The following is a 12,286-nucleotide window of genomic DNA, read 5'->3' on the forward strand; positions in this document are numbered from 1 at the left end:
CCTGTCACCGAAGACACCGACCCCGGGGTTCGGCTTTCCCGGCCCCAAATTAGTCGCTGCCTCAAAGCCAACCTTGGGCGCAGGCTGTGTTCGCAGAGGAACGCGGTGCCCCTGCGTGGCCCAGCGTTCGCCCTCTCAGAGAGACTTGGACGGGGACTAGGAGGGTAAACCTGGCCGCCCCCAGCTACCCTCGGTTCCTCCAAGCCAGACTAGGAGGTGATTTACTTATTCCCGGGACGAGGATTGCCTGCAGGGGGATTTACTGAGCCCTTTGGCGCGAACTGAGTCGAGACGGTGACCCCGCTGTGTCCACCCCATGCCAAAACTGTTGGGGAACCTCGGGAGATCTCCTGCTAGGTTTGGCAGCTTTGGGGGTGGGGTGGGGGCTGGAGTCTAGCCTAGGTTCCACCCTTGAGTAGAAGCTGCGATAGGGCAGGGCTTGGCCTCAGATTTCTAAATCCAATCTCTCTCCCCTCTCCCTACACAAGCAGCGCTGGTTTGCCGACCCTGATCTCGAGGCCTGACTCAAGTTCTCTCAGACAACAAAATCAGAGCCCCTGGGCAGAAGGCTTTGCGGGAGAAGCACGAGGGATTAAAACGGGTGTTCCACTGGGGCCTCGTTACATTCCATCCCCTCGCCACCATTTTTTTTTTTTTTTTAATCTTGGGCGGTTAACATTTAGGCGCTTTCCATTTTTCAGGTACTGTCAAAAGCACTTTTCACATACTAACTCATTTAATTCTCACCCCACTCTTACGAGATAGTTTCTCTTATTATATCCATTTTACTGGGCTGCGTGATGAACACTTTTCTAAGTGGCAGACCGGAGTTCAGACCCGCGCTGCTCGGATCCTGTTTCTGATCTCAGCCACTGGACTAAGCTGTGCCAGAGGCTAGGCCTCAAAGAGGGGTGTGTGAGGGTACGCGGGCAGCTCCATACACGAGAGCTGCCCTCCGTAATGGGGGCGGGGACATCATGGGGCCGATCTGCTTTGGCGTTGACCAAACAAGAAGGAAGGACCCTAGCCTTCTTGAGCCGGCAGAAACCTGCGGCTCCGGGTACAGGGCCCTCAGAGGCGGTCTCGGGTGAGGAGGCCTATCCCTCACCACTCACGACCCCATTGGGGGGTCTATCCCAGGCAGGCCTTTTCCTTCTGTGGGCGGGTCCGCTTGGTGGAGGGCTGCCGGGATCGCCACTTTGAATCCACGAACTTCTGCTTTCTCAGGTTCAGCCCTGGCAGGGCGCTCGGCCCGGGGGACTCCGCGGCCGGGAGATGCCCACTCGGACATTCTCCGCTCCGTTTCGCACACCGAACAGGAGGACCAGGCGAGAAGGCAGCTAAGGGTGGCCCGGGGTTTCTGCGAGGGCAGCCGGGGTCGGGGAGTAAAGCCCAGCGCTGGGGAAGACAGCTCCGCAGGGGCGGGGTCTCCAAACCTGCTGCAGGGGTTGGGGGCGGGGGTGACGCCCAGCTGGGTCTCGCTCCTCCCTACTCTCCCCGAGAGGGAGACGGAGCCTCTGGAGGAGGAGCCACGAGTGGTTCTCCGCCGCCGGCGCTAACCTAGGTTTCCAAATGGGTTCGAACGAGGAGCCAAGCTAGGAGACGCGAATAAGACCGGAATGAGGGGAAAAAAGCTTCAAGGCTGCAGTCTCCGCAGCGACTGCTTGCACTTGGCCTTCAGCTGTATGACCCCCCTCTCCCATTCATTCCGCCAAGGCTTGTCACCCCCCTGCTGACTGTCCCAGTCACCTGGGGCGGGGGCTGGTGCTTTGTAAAGGTTGATCACCACCACTCAGATGCCTGAGCCCAGGAATTGTGAGGGGCAGGCAACGTCTGTCTAGCTCCAGGACAGGCTACCTCTGATTGCACTGCGGACAGAGCTCTGCTGGCCCAATTGCAGGAGGTTCCCAGGGGAAAGTGAAGTGACCAGTTCAGGAAAGTGCTCAGGGGGCTCCCAGCCCCACCCACCTCCTCCCTGACCACCAGGCTGTCCAGAGAGAGGCCATGTGGAAGTTAGGTCCAGAGGGTCATTTAGGAACACCCCAATCAGCTTCTCGGGCCCCCCAACTCCTATTCACCCTGGGGTTACCTCCTCTGCCACCTCACCTTCTTTGATTTCTTCCTCTCCTCACCTCAGGGACTCCTGTGTTCTCCTCCCTTGGACTTGGATGTCCAGGCAGGGCAAGTGTTGGGTTCTTAGCTTGGGATCTGCACAGAACAGAAGCTCAGTAAATGTTGACTGAACAAATGAATAAATGATGGGGATGGAGAAGAGGCCAAAGGCTCCTGAAGCACCCAGGGCTGCTAATGGGAGGGATTGGGGGGGTTGGTGGCGAGTAAAGTCTGGGTCAGGAAACATCTGCCTTAACTGTCACCCTTAATCGGAGGGCAAGGGATGGAGGGGCTCCTCAGAGGCAGTGACTTACACTCAGGGTTCAGTTGGGTGTGGTCCCCAACTGGGGTGCTGTGAGGGGGGTTTTGAAGGGACTGGGGGTTGAGGGGCGCTGGGCTTTCCTCTGGGCCTGGTTCTCCACACATCCACCATCCAGAGCCCCAAATTCTCTGCAGCCTTCAATCCATCAAGAAACAACCTTCTACCCACTCCCTCCCTGTCCTGAAATGTAAAAGAAATGGTCTGGAGATTGCACAGGGCTTGTTGTCCCAGGAGGTCTCCAGATGAGAGAAAATGGGATGAGGGGGTAGAGGACAGAGGTTTCCTAGAAATTTGACCAGCATTCCAAGAAGAGAAAAGAGACTTAGGCACATGGAGTTGAAAGACCTGGACGCAGAGAGTCCCCTAGGACAGTAACAGATTGATGATGAAGTAGCTCTGAGGTCAGGTGGGGACAGCATCAGACTCAGGTACCCTAAGGCCCAAGGTAGGTCCAGGGCTGGGGATAAGGCTGGACAGAGCTGCAATCTGAAGATAGGTCTCTCAGGCAGCGGGATCCAGGTCTTGTGGGGAGTGGCTCCTGGGGGCAGGGGTGGGGGAGGGAAGGGAGGATAAAGTTTGGGGGTGGACAGCTATTCTGGACCTTGTCACCTGCAAGCCTCCCAACCTAAGGGCACTGTGGGGAAATCTTGCAGACTCAGGTTCTAACTGGCCTGCTCCCCTGGCAAGGGTCTTCTCCTCCCACTGCTGATACTCCCCAAAAGTGAGAGGTTGTAGAGCCTAGTGGTTTGAATTCCCCCCTCTGTCACTCATTGGTGGTATGACCACAGGCAAGTTACTGGTCCTTTTTGTGCCTTAATTTTCTCATCCATAGAATAGGGATAGTCCTATTGTAATGGATTGTTGGGAAGATTGAGTTAATATGTGTAAAGCTCACACTAGACTAGGTAGGGCCTGTCATTGGAGTAAGTTCTGTGTGTTAGTCGTTTCCGTTAATAGGAAGGAGTGGGGAGTCTGTGGACCCGGACTTAATCCCTCCTTTGGCCACCCTTCCTTGCCCACTGCTCTTTGAGCTTCCAAGGCTGAAGCCAATCTGTGGAATGTTCTGCCCAGAGCCTTACCAGGTCCAGGCCTAAGGTCAAGGAAGAAGGATCACCTACTTCTACTGGTGCCTGGGCTGAGTCAGGCAACCAGTAGGATGGGTGGGAGACACTAGGTGCAGCCTGCACTGCTTCCGGAAAAACAAAACAGAAGAAAAATACCTTATTATGAGCATAACTGTGTCCTGCCTGGGCACCACGCTAGGCATGAGGAAACCGAAGGGAAAACAAGAGGAAAAAGTAAGTCTTTTACTTCATTTAATCCTCACAAGGATGCATTATGAACTATTATTCCTATTTTATAGCTGAGAAAACAGAAGCTGAAAGTGGTTAAGCAACTTGCCCAAGGTTATACAACTAAAACATACAGAGCCAAGATTAGAATCCACATGAGATGAGATGAGTCTGTCACTAGGCTGAGGTCCTCAGCAGAGTTCTGCCTCCCTTGCCTGGCCTTCTCCCTAGCAGAGTCCCTGGAAATGCTTCCTTTCGTTTATTGCTGGGTGACATGGGAGAACCAAAGGATCAGGGAGCCCAGTGGAGCCCTGCAGGCCACATGCTGCCTCCTTTACCAACAATCTCCACATCCTCTCTAAAATTAAAGCAGTGTGATGTCGGACTCTTCCCGGCTGGAGCTCAGGTAATTGATCTATTAACCTCTCTGCATCTCAGTTTTCTCTTCTGTAAAATGGATATAATATTAGTCTTATTTCATTTGGATTGTTGGAAGGCTTGTTCGAGAAAATAAAGCCTTTTAAAGTTTGCTGGGCACGTAGTCAGTGTTCAGTAAGTGATAGCCATTGTCGTTATTTTCCCTCTCATCCCTGGCGCCTGCAGGCAGGAGGGAAGGCCGGCTGGGCTGGAGATCCGGATTGGGCACTCTCAAGTGTGTGAGACTCTTACGTCTGTTTCCCGTCGGAGCCTCCATTGGTGATTTTGAAATGTACAGGCAGGACTGGGGCTGCGCTTGGTGACCGCACAGGGCGGGTGCGCAAGACCCAGCGGGCTACAGGGGCTTGGGGCTGCCGGCGCTGGCGACACGACAGCTGGATGGGCGGTCGTCCCATCAAGCGAAGCGAAGATATTCTTAAAGCACCCCGGCCCGAGGTGCGGGGTGGGGGTAGGCGGGCCCAAGCTGGGACTAGCGCTGTTCGCCCCGCCTCGGAAGCATCCTGAGAGCCGGCAGAAGCGGACCCCGACTGTCTGCCCTTGGGGAGCCCAATGCAAGTAATCCAAGGGGACCGGTGGGACATGGGGAGAGTTCCAGGTGAGGCAGAGCTGCTGACCCAGGAGGCTGGGGCCACCAGCTGTGCCAGGCAAGTGCAGGTTTAAGCTTCTGGAATCTTCTGTGAAACCTTAGTTTCCCCCGGAGGATTTAGGGACCTCCTTAGGAGACTCCTGAAAGCCTGCAGTCAGACTTGCTCCTGGTTGGCCTTAACGAAGTCCTACCTACAAGCGTCCCCTTAGTAGGTCGCTGGCGTTTATCATGGAGAGTGAACCCAGATGAACTCTGTGCATTAGAAACTTTCACACTTTGAAAATTGAGAAGTGGCAGGCCTCATTTGTGTTCCTGGAGTCCCTGCCGCCTCTTTGGCGGGTGACCGGCAGAACTCTTGACCTCTGCCCTCCACTTGCTGCGCAAACCTGAACTTTCCCCAGCTCGCGGGGGCCCGCGCGGTTTCTGGGAGCTGAGGGACAAAGGCGGCTGGCGAGTGGGGAAAAGATAGAGGCCCAGACCCTCAGAAACGTGGCCCTAAAAGTGGCGAGGTGCCCTGCTGAGAGTCCATTCTCCAACTGGTGCGCGCGGGTCAGGATGCAGGAGCCGGCTTGCGCTGCAAGGGTCTCACATTATCGCGAGGGCAGCGGCGAGGCCAGGCGCCCGGCGCGCGCAGAGCCCTGCCTGATTGTCTCTACCCTTCCCGGCCGGCCGAGCCTGGCTCGCCGCAGCCTCGCAGGCCCGGAAGTGGGACAAGACCGCGGGGCCCGACCCTGGTGCTCCCGACGCGAGGAAGGTCCGTCCCTGCTGGCTTCTACTAGCTTCCGGACTCCCGGCGCCGGCGAAAATCACCGAGGGCTTCCCAGCCCTCGCACAACTCTGTCCTTAGGCGTTAGCGGCCTAGTAGGGCCAGAGGATTTTTTTTTTTTTAAGACAAAGGAAAGGAAAAGAAACGTGGGGTTTTGGCCCAGTGGTCACTCCTGGTCCCACAGCCACCTTCGGTTCTGTCTCTCTTTTTCTTTGAAGGAACAGAAGCTAAAAAAGGTCACAGACGCGCTCCTATCCTGTAGCAACCAGGGAATGTCAAGGTTGGGTCCGCAGCCGCGTACTCAGAGGCAGCCGAGGGCTTGTTGGGAGCGGCCCTGGACTTTGCGCCTTTCGCAACTGACTCAGTTGCGCAGCGAGGGTCGGAGGAGCATATCGGCCGGTGGCGCCGAGTGAGGATGTGGTCTCGGCAGCGGCCCAGGCAGGGCCGAAAAGGAGCCCCGGGGCAGGGCTGGCCCAGCGACGAGCTGGGCGCAACGTTTTCCCGGTGGTAAACGCGCCAACCTCTGGCCCCGCAGGCCTGGTACCCGTGAACGGGGACTGGCGGTTAGAAAAGCTTTCCCGGGAATGCCCGGAAACATCCGGAGATTTTCTGCGAAGTGTTGGCCCCTCAGACGTTGCTCTAAAGAGAGCAGGGCCTCACGTTTCCAAAGAGCCGGGACACTGGAGGGGTTTTTCTGTAACGCGCCACCGCTTTCTAATGGGCGGACCTGAACGTCACACAGCCCCAAGGGCCTCCGTTTTTGTGGGCGGGCAGATGCGTCCACCTGCGCCTTCCACCGCATGGCAAAGTGTCAGTAGAAGTTGGGACTCTGGCGACGCCCAGTGTCTCCGTCTAGCTGCTTTTCTAAAGTTCATTAGTAAACGAAGACTTGGACTATTGAAGCTCAAGTCCCCGAAAGAGCGCCTGCCCCTGGGGTGCTCCCCCTCCCCCTCCGTCTTCCTCCCTCGGTCTTCTGCCCCACCATTAGTGGCCGCGCTAAGATCCTTGTACCAAATCCAGGCCAGCACTACGGAGAGCTCTAGTGAAACAGCGTGGGCTTGAGAGGGGCCCCGGGGAACCCCTTGGGCAAGTCTGCAGCTCCCGCCTCCACCTGCATCATTTATTTGCTCTGAGACCTTGGGTAAGTTACTAGACCTTACTTTGTGTCCTTCTCTGTATAATGGGGATAAATAACAGTCCTACCTCAGAGCGGGGGGTGTCCTAAGGATTTCACGAGTTATTTCATGTCACACAAAAAGTAGTGTGGGGCTTGCTTTTAGAAGGTATTCCATAAAGCACACCTCAGCGCAAACCCAAGATCCTCTCTCTCCTACACTAACACACAGGCAGGATGAGACCCAGTGGACTCAGGATCTGTGGATATGAAATGCTGCATAGGAGTGGGTGCTCAAAAGTAGGCCAGTGGGCTTAAAAATGCCAGGCCTGCTTTGGCTGAAGCGATTTGAGAAAAATTCCTTTCCACTTCCATAACTCAAAGGGCCAGGTTTGCGGTCTTCCCTGGTGGCACAGGGGTTAAGAATCCGCCTGCCAATGCAGGGGACACAGGTTCGAGCCCTGGTCGGGGAAGATCCCACAGGTGGCGGAACAGCTAAGCCCATGCGGCACAACTACTGAGCGTGCGCTCTAGAGCCCGTGCTCCGCAACAAGACAAGCCACCGCAATAAGCCCACGCACTGCAATGAAGAGTAGACCCCGCTCGCAGCAACCAGAGAAAAGCCCATGCGCAGCAATGAAGACCCAACACAGACACACACACAAAAAAGTCCCAGGTTTGTGCCTTTCAGCTCCGTTTGTTGTGAAACCCCTCCTTCCCACCCCCACCCCTGCCTGTCTTAAAAGTTAAGGCAACATTTGCCACTCCCACCTTCCAGAAACCCATTTCCAAGGGCAAAGAATAGCAATGGACAAATTTCTCTTTCTAGATAGCCCAGTGAAAATAATGCGGGCTTAGAAGTAATCTGTCCTCTTACCTCTGCCACTCTACAATGTAGTGGATTCTACACTCTTTGATTCTTAATCTCCTCATCTGTAAAATGGGGATGATAGTAATAATGCTTCTTTAAAGGATCTTTGTGAACGTTAAAGGAAATAATCTATTTGAAGCATTTTACACTGGCAACCCAGGAGGATAGAGCCAATAATTCACTAAAAACAATAACACCAACAATAACCACCCCCCCACAACAAAACCTAAGCAAAGAGGAGAAACATACATTTCCACTACAGACTGATTAGAGCTTATTTTCATTCAGGTTGAGCTCAACAGAAGAAAAGGTTCAACCCAGTTTCAGGGAAGGGGTTCAGGACACTCATATGAGAAGGGACAACTGTGCCCCGTTTGCCACTTTAAAATTCAAGACAGGTCCCCATCAAGCCAAGGGATATTTTTCTGTAAACACATCTTAGTTTCTCCAGTATCAATGTAGGAAATTGTCATGTATTAGAGGAGGGCTGCAGATAAAACACAGTCAAACATTATATAACTGCAGAGTTACTCCAGATATGCTGCAGTGTACTTTTAAAACAGGGAGAAAACCCAGAACTATTTTTTTCTCATGCTGTCAACTATAGAAGTGAATATTTGTATTGCTTCTCATTTTAATGTCTCTTTCCCCCACATAAATGTATATCTATTTTTTATTTATATATGTGAAAATTTCCACTTTGTGTGAAGGGTTCTTTAATTAATCAAATCGTTGAACTTTTAAATTCATGGGTTCTATTCAAAATCAGAGATAACAAAGATTTTTTTCTCTGTTCTTCACATAAAAAACCCCAGCAAAATAGAACTTATCATCTCTAGTTAATTTTGTAAAAGCTATTTAGTTATTCTTTGGGTTGTGCTTTCCATCCTCTTAAAAATATGAACCAATCAATTATATTAGCCATATGGCTTGATCATGACAGCTAATTTCCATTTCATAATGTAATTGTTGTTTAAACACTGACGATTTATTAGTCAAGGTGTTTAGAAAAGTTCTCTCTGGCTCTATGTTTTTAAAATGATGATTGAAATAACTATAAAAACTCAAAGTCATTAAACTATTAGTTTTCATGGTTTTAGATTCTGTGGCTCCTCCACATAAAATATCTCCAAGGAGAATCTTCCATTTGCTCTGTGGTTCTGGAGCTCACAACATGGACATCCAGGGCAGCTTTGTTTTCTTTGCCAGACACAGGCTTTGAACAGAGAGAATTTGATGTAATGGGAGGGGCTCACCGGGCTCCTCAGTTATGTTGGACATGAGTGCTGGTTGGAAAGGCTGTGCAGTCACACATTACTGCAAACAAAACATGTCATCCTTCAATGATCTTAATGCTTTGTCCATTAAATGTACTCCCTCACGTAAATGGCATTGTATTTAACTGGTAAACAGATGTTCACCACTATCACCTCAGAATTAGAAAGCTGTGTTTTACGGTTTGCTTTAAGCTCTGGGTTTCCTACGTCCCTGAGTATTTTCCAGAGTCATTTCTGTTTTTTTCCCCTACCCATCTGAGTTTTGGTTCTATTGTGACTTTATTCTTGGTTTAGGGATCAAATGCTCCTGCCATTGTAATACACATCTTATGGGCCGCTACAAACATTCACATATAATACATTAAAGAAAGATGTAGAAGATAACACTAAAACATGCCATATTTAAGGTAATTTGGCTTAATACAGTCTGACTTTGAGGGTATGGTTTTAATGACCTGTTCTATATATTCCTTAGTTGAAAATATAAGAAACTCACCTTGTCAGCCTGTCTCCTAGAACAGCGGTCCCCAACCTTTTTGGCACCAGGGACCGGTTTTGTGGAAGACAATTTTTCCACGGATGAGGGGCGGGGTGTTGGATGAAGCTGTAATGCCAGCGATGGGGGGGATGGTTCAGGCGGTAATGTGAGCGATGGGGAGCGATGGGGAGTGATGGGGAGCAGCAGATGGAGCTTTGCTGGCTCACCCGCCGCTCACCTCCTGCTGTGCGACCCAGTTCCTAACAGGCCGCAGACCCATGCTGGGCGTTGGGGACCCCTGTCCTAGAAGATGGGATTTAAATGCCAGATGGATAGCTGGTCTATTAATAGGCAAAAAGATTTGACTGTAAGTCAGCTGAGGAAATGTGAAATATTTTTGTAAGCTACCCTACTCTCAACTAGAAATTTAAAAAACTTACATTAAGGTCATATATTTCCTTATAGTTATTTATCATCTATTCTTTTTTTTTAATCATCTATTCTTGATTGTATTTTCTGATAAAGACATCCCATTCAGGTGTGCCTCATTGAAAGTATTTGTTAAGAGCTTGAGTAGGTTTTGCAGATCTTAGCTCTTAAGAAGAGGTGTTTATCTTGAGGGCCTTCCTTCATCATTGCCTGATTATTGGACCACAGGTGGGTGGATGGGCTTAGCATTAGACCTCTGTTCTCGGAATGATGAACTTGCTACCACTTTATCAAGAGAACTAAGACCCCTTCCCCAAGGGTCTGCTGTACGTGGTACAATAATAATAATACAATAATTAAGCTGAGAGTGGCTAACAGTGCCTTGTAATAGTAGGTGCTCAATCATTATTGAGCATGGGTAGATATCATAGACCTTTCATTTGTTCATGCTATTATTATTTCTTTAATAAACATCATTGAAATATAACATCCATAAAGAAAGTGTATTTATCTGTCCTTCTGTTGTTTGACATTTAAGTTATATCCAGTTTTTGGCTATTTTGAATAATGCTGCTATGAACATTCTTGTATATGTTTCTTGGTGCACATATCTGTGCTTTTCTGGTGAGTATGATACCTAGGATTGGAATTGCTGGGTTATCTTAGGGTTATCATATATTATTATTGATTTCACTTCCTGTTAAGGATTATATCATAATCTTCCAATGGCATCCCATCTAACTCAGGATAAAAGTTAATGGCCTTGGGCTTCCCTGGTGGCACAGTGGTTGAGAGTCCGCCTGCCAGTGCAGGGGACACGGGTTTGTGCCCCGGTCTGGGAAGATCCCACATGCCGCGGAGCGGCTAGGCCCGTGAGCCATGGCTGCTGAGCCTGTGCGTCCGGAGCCTGTGCTCTGCAGCGGGAGAGGCCGCAACAGTGAGAGGCCCGCGGACAGCAAAAAAAAAAAAAAAAAAAGAGTTAATGGCCTTACAATTACTTACAGAGCCCTAAACAATTTGGTCCTGACACTAGTCTCTTTCTTGCTGCCTCTACTGCAGCTAAGGTTACCTCCATGCTGTTCATAGAACATACTAGGCCTGCCTCCCAGTTAGGGCCTTTGCCACTTCTCTTTGCCTGGTAGCTCTTCCTCCAAATATTTGCAAGGTTCCTCCCTTACCTCCCTCACTTGACTCAAATGTCACCTTCTCAGTAAGGCCTTCCCTGACCAGTTAGTTAAAGCTGTAACCCCTCCTTATTACTCTATTACATTCCCTATTATTCTTCTTTGCTTTCTGCTTTTCCATAGCATTGATTTGTTTTTGGTTTCTTCCCACTAGAAAGTAAACTCTACGAAGGCAGGAGTTTTTGTCCATGGGGTTTTTCCTCTTCACTGCTGTATCTGCTGCTATATCAACAGCATGCTAGTTCTAGAAGAGTGCCTGACAAATAAATAGATGCTCAATAAATAGCTATTGGACTAATAAATCAATGGATGAGAAGAGGAGGCCACGGTGGCCTCAAGCTGCTGTAAAAGAGGCAGAAAATCTGGCTGTTGGTTCCTGCTGTGCCTGTAATTGACTCTGTGACCTTGGGCAAGTCACTGCCAGCTCCCTTGTTTGTCAATGGGGATAATAAACCCTGCCTCTATCCAGGACTGTTAAGTGGATCGAGATAATGTGGGTGAAAGTGCTTTCTGAAGTTTAAAGTCTTTATCAAAGTAGATATTTCCAATTGGCACACAAGAGGCTCCAAGAAAAATGAGTTAAGATGATAAAACAAATAAGGATTGTATACTGAGAGCATAGCTTTCTTTTTCCTCTTGTGTCTTATGAAAGTTAGTGCATGTCATAGTTCAACTGCTTCTTACTAATTGATGTGTTTTTCTTCTGAGTAGAGACTGGACTTTGAGGGGTCCTGCAGGCATCTGAGCCTGAAACCTCCACTCATGGGTAGGGCTAGGAATTCTAAAGAAAATCCAGGTTTAGCTTGAATGATGAGAGCAGTAATAAGTTTGTTCATTTATTGAGTGCTCAATATGCCAGGCAAATGGTGTTTTGCATCTATTAGCTCATTAATCATCATAATGATTTATGTACATCCCTCTGAGGTACTGCTACTACCCTCTGTTTTACACGTAGGGAAAATGAGGCAGAAAAACATAAAGTAACTTCACCAAGCTTGATAGGTAGGCCAGGATTTGAACCCAAATAGTCAGGTTCAGGGCTGTAGTAAATACCTCTCTGCTCTGCTGCCCAAGTTCTAGTAGCCTTCTGGGTGTCCCTGCTGTATTGTAGGATGGCACAAGCTAAGTCCATGACAGGGGAACTTTCCTTCTTGACAAGCTTACACAAGAGGCCAGGACAGAGTGGGTGCTCTCTAAAGCTGCTGGTGAGAACACTGCTGTATACTGTGTAATTATTTGAATTAGAAAGACAGCCATGTACGAAATTGAAAATAAAAGCCATTTGAAACATAGTAATACTTTTCAATGGTATTTGTCAGTGGATTAAGTAATTTGATTGGCAGAAAAAAATTATCATCAAAAATGGTAAGTACAATGGACTGAAACACACCAAATATGTTTAAATATGTGAGTTCAT

Source organism: Monodon monoceros, unplaced genomic scaffold, assembly GCF_005190385.1.
Source record: "Monodon monoceros isolate NGI ecotype Baffin Bay Population unplaced genomic scaffold, NGI_Narwhal_1 Super_Scaffold_16, whole genome shotgun sequence".
In the NCBI taxonomy this organism is placed as follows: Eukaryota; Metazoa; Chordata; class Mammalia; order Artiodactyla; family Monodontidae; genus Monodon; species Monodon monoceros.